The 12,070-nt window shown below is 49.1% G+C and overlaps 1 protein-coding gene across 3 annotated transcripts in view; it reads left to right on the top strand.

Moving 5' to 3' along the window:
- Positions 1-12,070, top strand: part of DAG1 (dystroglycan 1) — a 49,734-nt gene that overhangs the window by 3,534 nt on the left and 34,130 nt on the right. The window lies entirely within an intron of this gene.

Raw genomic sequence — 12,070 nt, 5'->3', positions numbered from 1 at the left:
TGGTGCAACTCAGTCCAGAGGAGATGGTCTGAGGCCCATGGCCAGGCAGACCTGCTCCCTTTCCCTTGCTGTGCCGACTGGATCCATGTACTTGTCTCCTGGGGACCAGCAGAAAGGTCCCAGCTCTCGCACGTGGTTTGTGAGCTGTTCTTGGTGTCTGGTGATGAGAAGATGGGGGAAGGTGTGTAGTGTGGCTTTGATCAGGGTGTGGGCAGGCAATGGGGGCCCCTTCTGTCAGCAGTGATGTGCTAAAATGGACACATGTGTCTTGAAACCACAACCCGAGTTAAAGCTGGAGCTTCTTGCCTGGTGATGGTTCTGCCTGAGTTATTTGTTGGGATGCAAGCGATATAAGGCATGTACCCTGTTTTCCCAAATGCTGTGTCCTGCTCAAGGTCACCACAACCCAGCAGTGTTGGTATCCGGGAGCCAGGCTTGATGCACGTTAGGAAATTCCCCAGAATATCTGCCGATGGCAGTGGTGCAGCCTTGTGGCTCTTCCACGTCCCTGGGCAGCATGCTGGGACCCCAGAGCTGGAAGTAGGGGAGCTGCTGGGCCACCATGCGCTCACAACGACCACCGAAACCTTGACACAAATGGTGTTCTGCCATGTGGCCTCCTGCATCACCGCCAGGCCACGTCAGCCCTGGTGCCACCACAGCCGTCCCGGCTGCGGCACTGTGAGCAGCCGAGGGTGACGTGCATGGGACTGCCGAGCTGGTGCAGGACTCACTGCGTTCCAGAGGAGACGTCTGGGCACATGGTTGTGGCTGTGGTGTTTGCAGTCGTCTTGCTAACCTGATAGATATATTTTTTTCCTGTATTAACTTTCTGCAAGTTAGTGACCTGAGTTGTCCCTGGAAGGAGCCTGTCGGCAGCTGGCAGCGTGGGTGGAGAGGAACCAAGGCGCAGGCCTGTAGGAGGAGCAGGGAGAGGTGGCCATGGTTCCATGCTGTGGAGTGGTGGGTTAGCTCAGGACAAACCTCATGGCTTGGTGCCTTTCAAAGGGCCCTTCTCTTTCTGCGCTTTCAACTGTGCACTCTTGCCTCCTCCCGTGTGCCAGCTGTGGTGCTGAGCTGAGGCACTGACAAACTGATGCTGTTAATTTGGCATAAAATTGTTCTTTTTTTGCAGCTGGACCCTTTTTCCACTGTCTTAGCAAACCGGTCGGGACAGGAGCCGGACCATCCCCAGAGGCAGGGAGCTGCTGTGTCAGCAAAATGCTGCTCTTAGCTGTGATGGATATTTTCTTCTTCAGGATTGAGTTGTCCCCCAGTTTCACTGGCCTGCAGGTATCCTCTAGACCTGGAGAGTATTCCTTGGTGGGATTCAAAGTACATTATCTCAGACAGACCTTCACACGCAGAGGCTGGGGCTTGGAAACAGTGGTAGAACTAGTTCCAACCCCATAGGTGGAGAGTGTTCAGCTTTGGTTTGGGTTTTTCTTTAGAAAAACAGGCTCCTCGCCTCACCTGACCTGTAAAGAGATATTTGAATGAAGGTTTCCGCTGATGACTTCTCCTTTTTTCCTCCCTTTTCTTGTGTTACGATCTCACCACAGTGCTCAGCTATGGCATTCACCACCGTTGCAACCTCGAATAAGGGTCTGGTATATATTTTCTACTGTGCTTTCTGAGAAGGGCTCAATTCATAGAGGGTTATATGGGCAGCTTCAGAAATATTTTGGATTGTGGCTCCTTGGAGCTTTCCAACAAATTGCTTTAGAAGCTTCTTCATGCAGTACTTGATTTTGCAAATAAATACTCCTCAGTGAGGACCTGATGAGCGGCATTCCTCCCCTCCCTCCTCAGGGCCTGAAAAAGTGATTACAGGAGAGGTTTCAGTTTACTTTAGCATAGTTACAGGTCATGCAAGTGTTGAATGCATATAGGTGATGAATTCACAGTGGGTCTTGTCTTTTTTTTTTTTGAACTAGGTTGTACATTTAGACTTCAGAAAGCTTAATCTTCTGTGAAGTGTGTTCCTTAAGGGTGAGGATTAGCATTCAGTAATTTTGATGAGTTTCCAGTAGCAGATACTGATCATTTTCTATCAGTCCCAAGGCCTAGGGATTGATTTTGGATGAACTTGGGTAAGAATAGTCTTCCACTGAAGTCTTGAATTATGACAAGTGATGCGAAAGCCTAGTGACATTGTCACAACTTCAGATCACAATCTTTTCTTATCTTTGTGCTGTGGTGCTTGGGATTCCTACAGGAAGACCTTGCACAGGTATGGACTTATAGATGTGTAGCCAGAGGTGTTTTGAGCCAGGAGGCAGAAAAAGATGAGTGTGTGCTGAATGCTTTGGGGCTCTCCTTTTCTTCTGAGGAAAAGACCTTCCCTCTAGATCTGCTTTCTCTGAGGGTAAGTACTTTGCTTTTCCCAAAGTAAGGAATTCTTCTAATAAAGTGGTCTGGCTGTCGTCTACAAGTGTGGTTTGATGCCAGTGGAAAATCTGACATGATGATTTTGACATTGGGATTGTATTGATACAGATATTTGAGGCCGCAGTGATTCCCTATATTTGTCCCTTAGGCTTTATAGTTTGGTCTTGAGATCTGTGGAGTGTCTGAGCTCTCTGTGCTGCAGGAGCTGATTCCTGCATGACAGATCGTGCATGGTGTTTTCCCACCCCAGAGGAAATATTTCCAGTGGAATTTTAATGATACTGCCTGAGGCTTGCATTGGGGAATAGCAGGTGGTTATTTTAAAACCTTCTCCGAATTAAACTTTGCAGGATCCAATTGGGAAGATACACACAATCAGTGTAGCTGTGTGTCTGTCTTTAAAAAATTAGACTTGTGCCTTTACAGATGCAGGGGAAAGACTGGATGGGGACAAGGGTGGGACTGTGCCAGTTCAAAAGGAGATCTTCCTCTAGTGTTTCTCCTAAAATTCAAAACCCCCTTGCATATCTACTCCCGAAATCTTCAGCATCTTTCCTTTCTCCTGCATGCTGTGCAGCAGCATGTGCTTTAAAACACGTTGGAAAGTATAATTTCAGTACTGCGGGCAAGAACTGAACTTAATAGGCGCAAACAACTTGTATCATCGATTTCATTAGTTCTCACACTGAGTTAATTTAAAGCTTCTGCCACGTAGTGTTTTTGCACAGGGTAGCTCTTGAGTGATCCTGTGAGTTTTGGAGTGTGGTCACAACACAGATCTGTCCATCTTGTGTGGAATAAAGCATCAGGAATAGGGCAGTAAACATTATTTGAATTAGTGTCCAGGTCAGGGCACTAAAACTTTTGTTGGTGGCAGTAATACAGAAGTGATTGGACTAACACTCTCATGTAATCTAACATACAAGTGCTGTACGTGTTTGCGTGGTATCAGTTCAGCTCCCCCATAGCGAGCCATGTGGCCAAAATGTGAAACTTGTGTCCCTGTGTGTGGAATTTTGTGCTCCCAGCCACGTTTGTGAAGCTGGAGCTTTATGTTTATCCCTATGCCAGCAGCCTTGTGCTGGTTGCTCTTTCAGGAAACACTTTATCACATCTTGGAATAAAATTTTGTTTGAATATCAGGGGTCAGCCTTTAGGGAGGCAAGAAGTTTGATCTTCTCAGAATAACAATTGCTGAGAATAAATACAAATTTCCTTCAGAAAGGTACAGAGGAAGCTAAAGCAACATGTTCTAACAGTGCTGCGTGAAAACCCCGCCAACCCTTGGTAGTAAACTGTTTGTAACAAAAGTATAAGAACAGAGCTTTATAGCCTCAGGAAAACTTTGTAAATTAAGCTATTGTGAAAAAAGGCTTCATTTGCTGCTGGGAAAGATGTAAAATTGTGTATTGTGGACTTGAAGCATTATGAAGGCGGCGCTGTTCCTGTGTGGTGATGGTGATAAGCCGGGATAGAAGTTGTGAGTGGTTCTGTCTGCTGAAGGTAGAGGAGGGAGGCACTCCGTGATTACCATGGCTAATTGAGGCGTGAGAAGGTTTGCTCAAAAGCCTAGATCAGAGGTGGAGGAGCTCCTGGAGTCTAAAAGCAGTGCTCCAGCCCTGTGATGTGGTTCAGTCACCACCCTGCCCTCAAACCAGTGTCCCAGCGCTGGCACCATAGCGCTGCACGCCCATTATTCCTGAAAGCTGGAATACTGACTCTCCTCTTCCTTCTCGCCACCCCACTGGTTCTGTGCAGCCACACCAAACCCTGCTGTGTCCCCAGAATGTCCCAGTCGTTGTGTCAGGTGGGAACTGCAACCGCTCATGGCCTCTGCTGCCCCCCTACCCCAGCTGTGGTGGCTGGAGCTGTGACCTGCAGGGACAGGTAGGGCCGTGTGTCGCTTGCTGACTGTCTGTCCGCAGGCTGGACGTGGTGGTGAGCTCAGCGGGTCTGGCAGGCGGCCGCAGGTGTCCCTGGGGACATGACTCTGGTGCTGTCCTGCCGTCACGGGAAGAAGCTGTTTCCTGCAGACATCCAACATGTCCTGCTGCTGTGCGCTGTGCTCGGCGTGACCCGCTCCGCAGCCTCCAGACCTTTTCTCTTCCCTGAATTGCAGGCTCCAAAAGCTTCTCCTGGAGATGCATAACTTTGTGTAGTGAACTTAATCCCTGCTGACTTCAGATAAGCCTTTTCGCACCTTTTATGGATTTCTTAGTGTGTTCATGTGCTGGTTGAAAACGTTGATATGATGCTTGAGGAGATTATTTGAGGCAGCTTCTCCCCTGCTTCGTGAAGACAAGCAGAGAACAGAAGAGGCAGTGAGATTTAGAATTTTATTTTTCTTTAAGATGAAATTAAGGTACTACAAGCAGGGACTGTCCTGCCCTTTGTGCCTTGGCCACACATACCTGTGTTTTGTGATGGGTCAGTCAGCTCAGATCCTTCTGGAACTGCAGTTCCCCACCAGCAAGTGGGAGCTTAGAGAGCAAGGCTGGGTGCAGAGCTCATCCCTGTGAGTGTCTTTTGGACTGATGCAGTGTGTGGCTTGGTCACTCCAGCTGCGAGCCCAGAGCAGAGTGCTTCACATGCTGAACTCCTGTTTTCTGGTCATATATGGGAATTCAGGCTGTCAGATGTTTAGGGGTGGTGTTCTTCTTTAAGCAGTGACTTAAGATGATGATTCTCAGCGAGTTCTGGGCAGCTGACTCCGAGCCCTGTTTGGGACCAGCAGCCGTGGGCTGTGCCAACTGGAAAAGGTCAGCTGGAGATGGAGCTGCAGGGCACAAGGGGAGGTGTCTGGTTTGCAGCGAGGAAGAGCTGCCTTGGTGTCGGTAAAGCCGATGGCTGAGCTCTGCAGCATGAACTCAGCCAGGAGCAGACACCTTTAATTTCCCAGCTTGTCAGGCTCTGCTCCACATCAAAGCAGACCCAGGCATGTACAGGAGCTTGTAAGCACACGGGGCCACATCTCAACAGGGCAGAGAAGCTGTCTGATCCCCATTGTTGAGTGGAGGAAGAGTCTTGGTGGAGAACTCAGTGATATAAGTCAACTCTAAGGAAAGGGTCTTGAGGATCAGCTGGAATAACTGAAGTGGCCAGTGTCCTGCTTGGGCTTTGTGGCAGCAGCCAGCTGAGCTGATTTGCAAAACACTTTCAGAGGCAAACAGCTGTCCTGTTTACCTCGCCTGTCCTCAGTGGAGAGAAATTACCTGTCAGCAGAGCTGGGAAGTTATTTTTCTTCTTTAGGTTTGGTTGGGAGGAGTACACGTTTGAACTCTTCTGGGTGTAACTAGTTAAAGATCCTTCTGGAACAGAAACAACGCAAAACATTGCTGCTCCCCATCTGGGTGGTGATCCTGAATGGAAACGCAGCCATTTGGGGAACGCGGTGCCCCAGCAGCAGCTGATGCTGCCGAGCAGACGGCGTTATTGCTCTGGGGTTTTATCTCAGGCTGGTCTCCTGGACTCTAACAAGTTGACGATGCAGAGACCGTTCATGCAGGTAAGAGTTCTTGTAGCAGTGTCTCGTTCCATTTGCTGTTGGCAGGCTTTAAAGCAGTCCCTTGCATAGAAAAGTCACATGAGAAAACCATTTAATGTATTTTTAGATGTCTTTTAAAGTGGCTTAGTGGCTGAAAAGAAACCTGCGTCAGGTCACTCGCCTGCTTGCTGCAGTTTGCCCAGAAGTGCTCGATTGGACTGTTAATGTGGAACAGATCCAGTTGGGGACGTGTACTGTGAGGGAGCTGCGGTGACGGGGACACAGCTGGCTCTGGGAGGTGACCCTCACTGTCACTGTTTTGCTCAGATGCTGCTTGGGACAATAGTGGGAATTGAATGGGAGATGTCCAGCTGAAACCAGTTAAGTTTCTTGTTCAATTTATCTTTTGGAATTGTTTGGGTTTTCCTTGGTGATGGATTTTTGCAGGGTCCAAACTTGGCGTGCTTGGCTGCTCAGCTGGTTTGAGCTGGTGCTGCTGGCAGAAGTGGTCCTGCCTTTCACTTCTGCTGCTGAAAAGAGAAGTGGTCTTGCAGACCACACATCCAGCCAGGAAACCAAGCCAGATGGAAACTGGTCTCTTGTTTGTCTGTTACTGGTTTCTTTAATGTGTGTCTGTTCCCCAGTCGCTTCTCCATGTGGCTCTAATGCTTGTGCCAGCACAGAGGGGACAGAGGACTGGGATGGGGGGACTGTAAGTGCTTCTTCTGGAAGTAGCATGAGCTTACAGGACCATGAAACTGGTTGTGGTGCTTCTGTGGGTCATCAAACAGGTCAGGGAACGTCTGCCCTGGGAGGAAGAGTCAGGGAGAAGGTTCAGCCATTCCTTTCTCTACAAAAGGTTTGAGTTTCCAAGTCCTTGCCATCACGGGAGAACACATGCTGCTCATGGGTCCTGTGGTACGTGATCTCTTGAGATCTTTGTTGGCTGTTGAATAGGAGGAAAAGTGCACTGGAGTAGGAAGGAAGCATGATGCACTGCATCGCCCTGCGCCAGCGACCCAAGTGTTGCTGTGGTCCACGTGTTAGGTGGTGGAAGTTGCTCCTGTGGAGCTTCAAGATGAAATCCTGGTTTGAGATTATTGGTGTGTAAGTTATTTGGTGGATGGGCTCTTACACCAGTGCCTACCAGGTAAAGAAAAACTTATTTTCAGGAGTCCTGCCCTTTCAGAATAAGCTAAAAGTATGCAAAGCGATGGCAGGTGAGGAGAGCAGGGGCCTTGAGAGAGCAGCAGTATTTGTGTGACAGCTAACACAAAATATTAATGTAAATAAGACAAGCTGCGATTTTTACCTTGAAGCATCTGGTGAAGTGATTCTTCAGGGATAGTGTGTAGGCAGGTGGGATGAGAGAGCTGGAAAGTGCCAGATCGCTCTCCTTGTTCTTTGAAACTATTTTGACCATAAATGATGAAAGTCTGTGTATAACGAGGAGGAAGCCAGGCAAAACCTGGAAAAGGTGCACTTTTTTCTCCTGTATTTGCTGGGATGCTTAACAATGGGAAGAAATAGCTGAGGGGAGAGTATCTCTTGAAGTCTTTGACTCAAGATTTGCTTTAATCAAGTGGGGGAAACTTTAGGGACCTATGTAACAGATCTCATTAGATACTACCCTTGAATGTGGTGTGAGCATCTTTAAGAACATAATCTAAAATACAAATGTTGAGCTTTTCAATATGACCAGCTAAACTAAATGTGCATTTAGCAAGCAAATTTGTTTTTCTTGTCCCTGTCACTTAAAATGAGTGCGGCAGTGCTAAGAGCTCTTCTGAGATGTGGCTGCATCTCGCCCAGAGTCCCGAATCGCTGCTTAATTAATGCTGCTTCAGTTTGAGCTTGGGTTTGTGGAGGTGAGTTTTAACAGTGGAAGCAGAGCTGGCGCTGGAGCACGGGGTGTGCAGTGGGTGTGCTGGCAGAGGTGGTCTCGGGGGGTGACACAAAACAGTGTCTGCCCCGGGTTGCCTGTGGTTAGAGCCATAGTGAGCTCGGGAGCTGCGGTGGGGTGAGAGAAGGCGGCAGCAGACAGACAGACGGATGGCTGCGTGTCCGCTGTCCCGCTGCCTTGTAGGGAGATGTGCCGCAGCCCGTCCCGGCCCTCTGCACTGGCTGCTGGACGTTTCTGGGAAGGCTCCTGGGGCTGCTGGCTCCTGCGAGCTTTGCCCACAGGGCTGGGGCCATATATGCCTGGTGTTTTGCCTTGGGTGCCTTTTAGTGCACGTATAAATACCAGCAGGTTTCAGATGTGTTGCAGATTCTCCTCTGCTCCTTTTTTAAAGCCTGAGTCATAAATACATCGGTGCTCGCTTGAGGGTCCGGCTGACCTGTCATCAGGAACGATGTAATGATTAAACCGGGGTTGTCATGGTTCTCCTGCCATGCTGCTCTCCTAGGTCTTGTTTTTCTGTTCCATTCAGGCCTGAGCATTGCAGGTGCCATGTGAGATACATTTAGGCCCTGGGAAAAAGTTAATTTAGCAGAACTTGCTATAAGACAGTGTTTCTTACGGTCAACCAGACCAGCCGCAGTCTCTCTTGTTCTTTTGACGCAGACGCTGCTTCGTGGGAGCCCGTCCTGGCTGCAGCACAGCTTTGCACTACATTTTACAGCTGACGCTCTTTGGAAAAAGTGTCACTTTAAAAGTATCCAGCCAAGAAGGAGCACAAGATGTAATTCTAGTGAAGAGTTTGGGTTTGTTTCTTTTTTTTTTTTGTCCCCAGAGGGATGATAGTTTCTATGAAAGGGAAGCAGTGCCTGGCCTTCTGGCCTTTAGCCCTGGGTGGGAGATGGGCTGTGACGGTGCGTCTCTTCACCGCGGTGCCACGCTGGGTTTCTGAGCTGCTCCAAAGAGTGCAGAGCGCAAATCAAGACATTCCTTGCACGTCTGGGATTTTTATAGTTAACCTGTGAAGCTTTTGTGCACGAAGCAGAGGTCCTGGGAAGGGATGAGAAACAAGCTATTTTTACTCCATCACAAATAGGGCTTGGCATGTTTATTTTAGACTCCGGAGCCGCTCAGGCCAGTGCGGGGTTTTTTTATAGTCTACTGTTACTATCAGATTAAAAAATAAACTTGAACTCTGGAAATCACAGGAAAATAGGGTGTCCTGATGTACTTGCCTCCGGTGAGGCTGCGAGGAAGCTACAAGGAGGAGTTGGTGGCGTTGTCTGTTGTGCAGCGTGCCAGCCTTGCGGTCTCCTGTGTATCTCGGTCTTTGAGCCACCAGCTGATGATGGACTGTGTGCCCTTCTATTGCATAAACTGCCCTGCAGAGAAGTGGTTGCCTTGCTGGGTGTCCTGACTGGATTTTTACAAAGTCCCCAGCTGAATAATTTGCAGAGCTCTGGGAGCAAGAGCAGAGCTTGGCCATCAGGTGAGTGATGCCTTTGCCACCTCCTGCTCTAGAGAAGAGTTGAGTTGCCAGGTCACCAGCACAGCTTTAAATAATATTTTTTGCTGTGGAGAAGTTCACTAGGCAGCAGGAGGTGAAATTAATGAGACCAGCTCATTTTCCTCCTGCCACCAGAGTCTGAAAGAGGGAAGATTTAGGTCAGTCCTGCTTGAAGGGTGGGAAGATGCGAGGTGGCTCCGTCCCCAGCCCCGCATGGCCAGCTCTCTGCTCTTGCTGACACGGTGTGGTTGAAGAGTGTCCCTGCAATTGCAGGTGTGCTTTACTTTACACAGGCACTTCAAACTTTTAAGCTCTTTATCCTGGTTTATTATTAGAAGCTATTAAAAGCGTGGCCAATGGGATGTTCACGCCGTGGTGGTGGCGTGCACAATTTTCAGTGGCAGGTCGCAGCCTCTTCGTGTCGGGCATTGTACAGACGTGTAACACGGCAGCCCAGATCGCGTCTGCCCATGCTGGCTTAACCAGGCTCTGTTGTTTAACCGAGATACCCAGACCTCCAGCCGGGAGATCCCAGCTGAGCTCCCAGCTGATCCAGCCCTGCTGGGGTGCGGCTGGAGATGTAGCTGGTGTGAGAGACTGCAATGTTAATTATGAAGCAATACTCTACCGAGAAGCTGGTTGAGTTATTGACTATCTAATTGATTCACTAATAAACACCACTGATACTAATTTACGATTAGAGCGTTTTGCACACTTACAACTTTAAAGTTAGTAATTATTACTGCTAAATGTGACAGATAGCACTGCTGCTGAATTGCAGATCTGTCACCCTTCCCTGCCACACCATTTCTGTTGGGGCGCGAGTCCGGTCCTGTTTGCCCTCCCACAGCCAGTCTTCTGGACACAGGCTGGCTGGAGAGTCCAGCAGGTTGTCCAGGGGGGTTCCCCAGCATCCTGGGGGGGTCATGGCCGTCCCCAGGTGCCCCTGCCTCTACCACTGAAAGACTGACCCTCCTTTGTCCTTTACATTACACCTTATTTGCAATTTTTTCTCAATTTCAGGACACATCTCTTCATTGCCCCATCCCTCCCTTTCTCTGCACAGGCTCCCAAGCAACAGCCCCTTATTTCTTTGTGCTCATCACTTTCAACTCTGCTACATCCATACTCAAACCTGCTGTTCCTGTCACTTGGAGTTCTCAACCTGTCACTGCTGCTGTGCTCATCCCGGTGCAGGTGGCCTTGCGAGTCCCCACACCCCAGAGCTCCCCGACAATGCGTTACATACATTGGGTACCCTACACCTGAGACAATTCACTCCACTTTAGCCTTGACTCCTCTACCTGTGTCCGATTACGCAGTATCTTAGGTGCAGTCTGCATACCAATGTAACAAATTAACATTTTTCATGGTTTTTAGGTTTACTGGCATGCTTGCCCTGGGGCCACTGCCGTGGCTCCCTGCCGAGGTCCCGGCTAGCCCGTGGCCAGCAGTGTTCCACCAGGACCTCCTCCTCGCAGCTACTCCTGAAGAATTTACAGCCGGGGCTGTGAGGATGGCAAAGGAGATAGAGGGGCCACCCAGCCCCTTGCTGTTGAGTGGTCAGGAGGCTCCTCTAACCAGGTTTACCGGTAACCAGCGAGGCAGCTGGCAGGGAGCTGCCTGCCCCGGCAGGCACATCTCATCAGCAGCGCTGGCAGAGGTGACTGCAGAACCTTGGGGCTTTTCTCCCCTTTTCAGTTGCATCCAAGAGCTTGAAAAGCAGGAGGTTTTGTGGTGAGGGTTGGTATTTCAGCTGGGTCAATATCTGTTTGACTGAAAACTGGCATTCAAAACTAGGTGAGGCAACTGGGCTGGGGGTGTCTGGTCTGTTCTCCAAAGAGAACACATGCTTGGCCACAGCCATGTGTTTTTTGGATTAAGCAGGCCTGGATTTATTTGCGAATATTAATACTTGTGTACTGTAAAGCCTTGGTGGAAATCTGTGCTCTGAAGGCTCAGCCATGTCTTGTTGATATCTCTGGTGCACAAGAACCCATGTCCTTGGGAAGCTGGAGTGGCAGAGCTGGGCTGCAGGATCTGCCTGAGTCCTGCTGTTTGCCATGCTTTGGACCTTCCAAAACCATGGCTGCTGTGTCTGGGTCTTCCCTTTCTGCCTGTCAGGTGAGAGCATTAGGTATTGCTGTGTTCGGGCTGAAGCAGCGTGTGGATCCAGACCGATTCGCGGGCAGGGTACCCTGGTTAGGACACAGGAGGATCCGTTCTCCCCGCGCATGTGGCTTTGCCGTGTCTTTAGAGGAGAGGGGTGTTCGGGGAGATCTGGCACGTCCGCGGTGTAGTTGGCTTGTTACGTGCAGTGCTTGTGTCCTGGCAGCCATGCTCACCGCCCAAACGGAGCTCCAGCAATCGCTGCCAGATGTATGTGCTGGGGCTTTGTCAATGCAAAAACACCTAGTTCTAGAGAGAGTTCCTTTGCATGCAGAATTACTCATGTATTTTCTTTTGCTTGTTGACCTGCAAAAATGGAGGAAAAAAACAACCTAGATTTGAAAATAAAACCAGTGTTGTTGATTTGTGAACAAAGATGTGTTAATCCACAGAACTTGGGCTCCATGTGTTGGTAGAGACCTAATGTTATGATACAGAATAAAGGTGTTTGTAGAAAAGCACCTGAGCAAACCCCATAGATGATCCTTTGCTACAACATAGGTAACATGGCACAGTTTTAAAAATCAGCAGCGAATTTGGCTGGCAGCCTCCAGGTCTGAAATTTGAAGCATTGCACTGGACTAATAGAAGTTTTGAAACAAAGCAACTTAAAATATTT

Source organism: Patagioenas fasciata, chromosome 10 (assembly GCF_037038585.1).
Source record: "Patagioenas fasciata isolate bPatFas1 chromosome 10, bPatFas1.hap1, whole genome shotgun sequence".
NCBI lineage: Eukaryota > Metazoa > Chordata > Aves > Columbiformes > Columbidae > Patagioenas > Patagioenas fasciata.
Note: the sequence above shows the minus strand (reverse complement) of the source record. Positions and strands in the feature narration are given on the sequence as shown.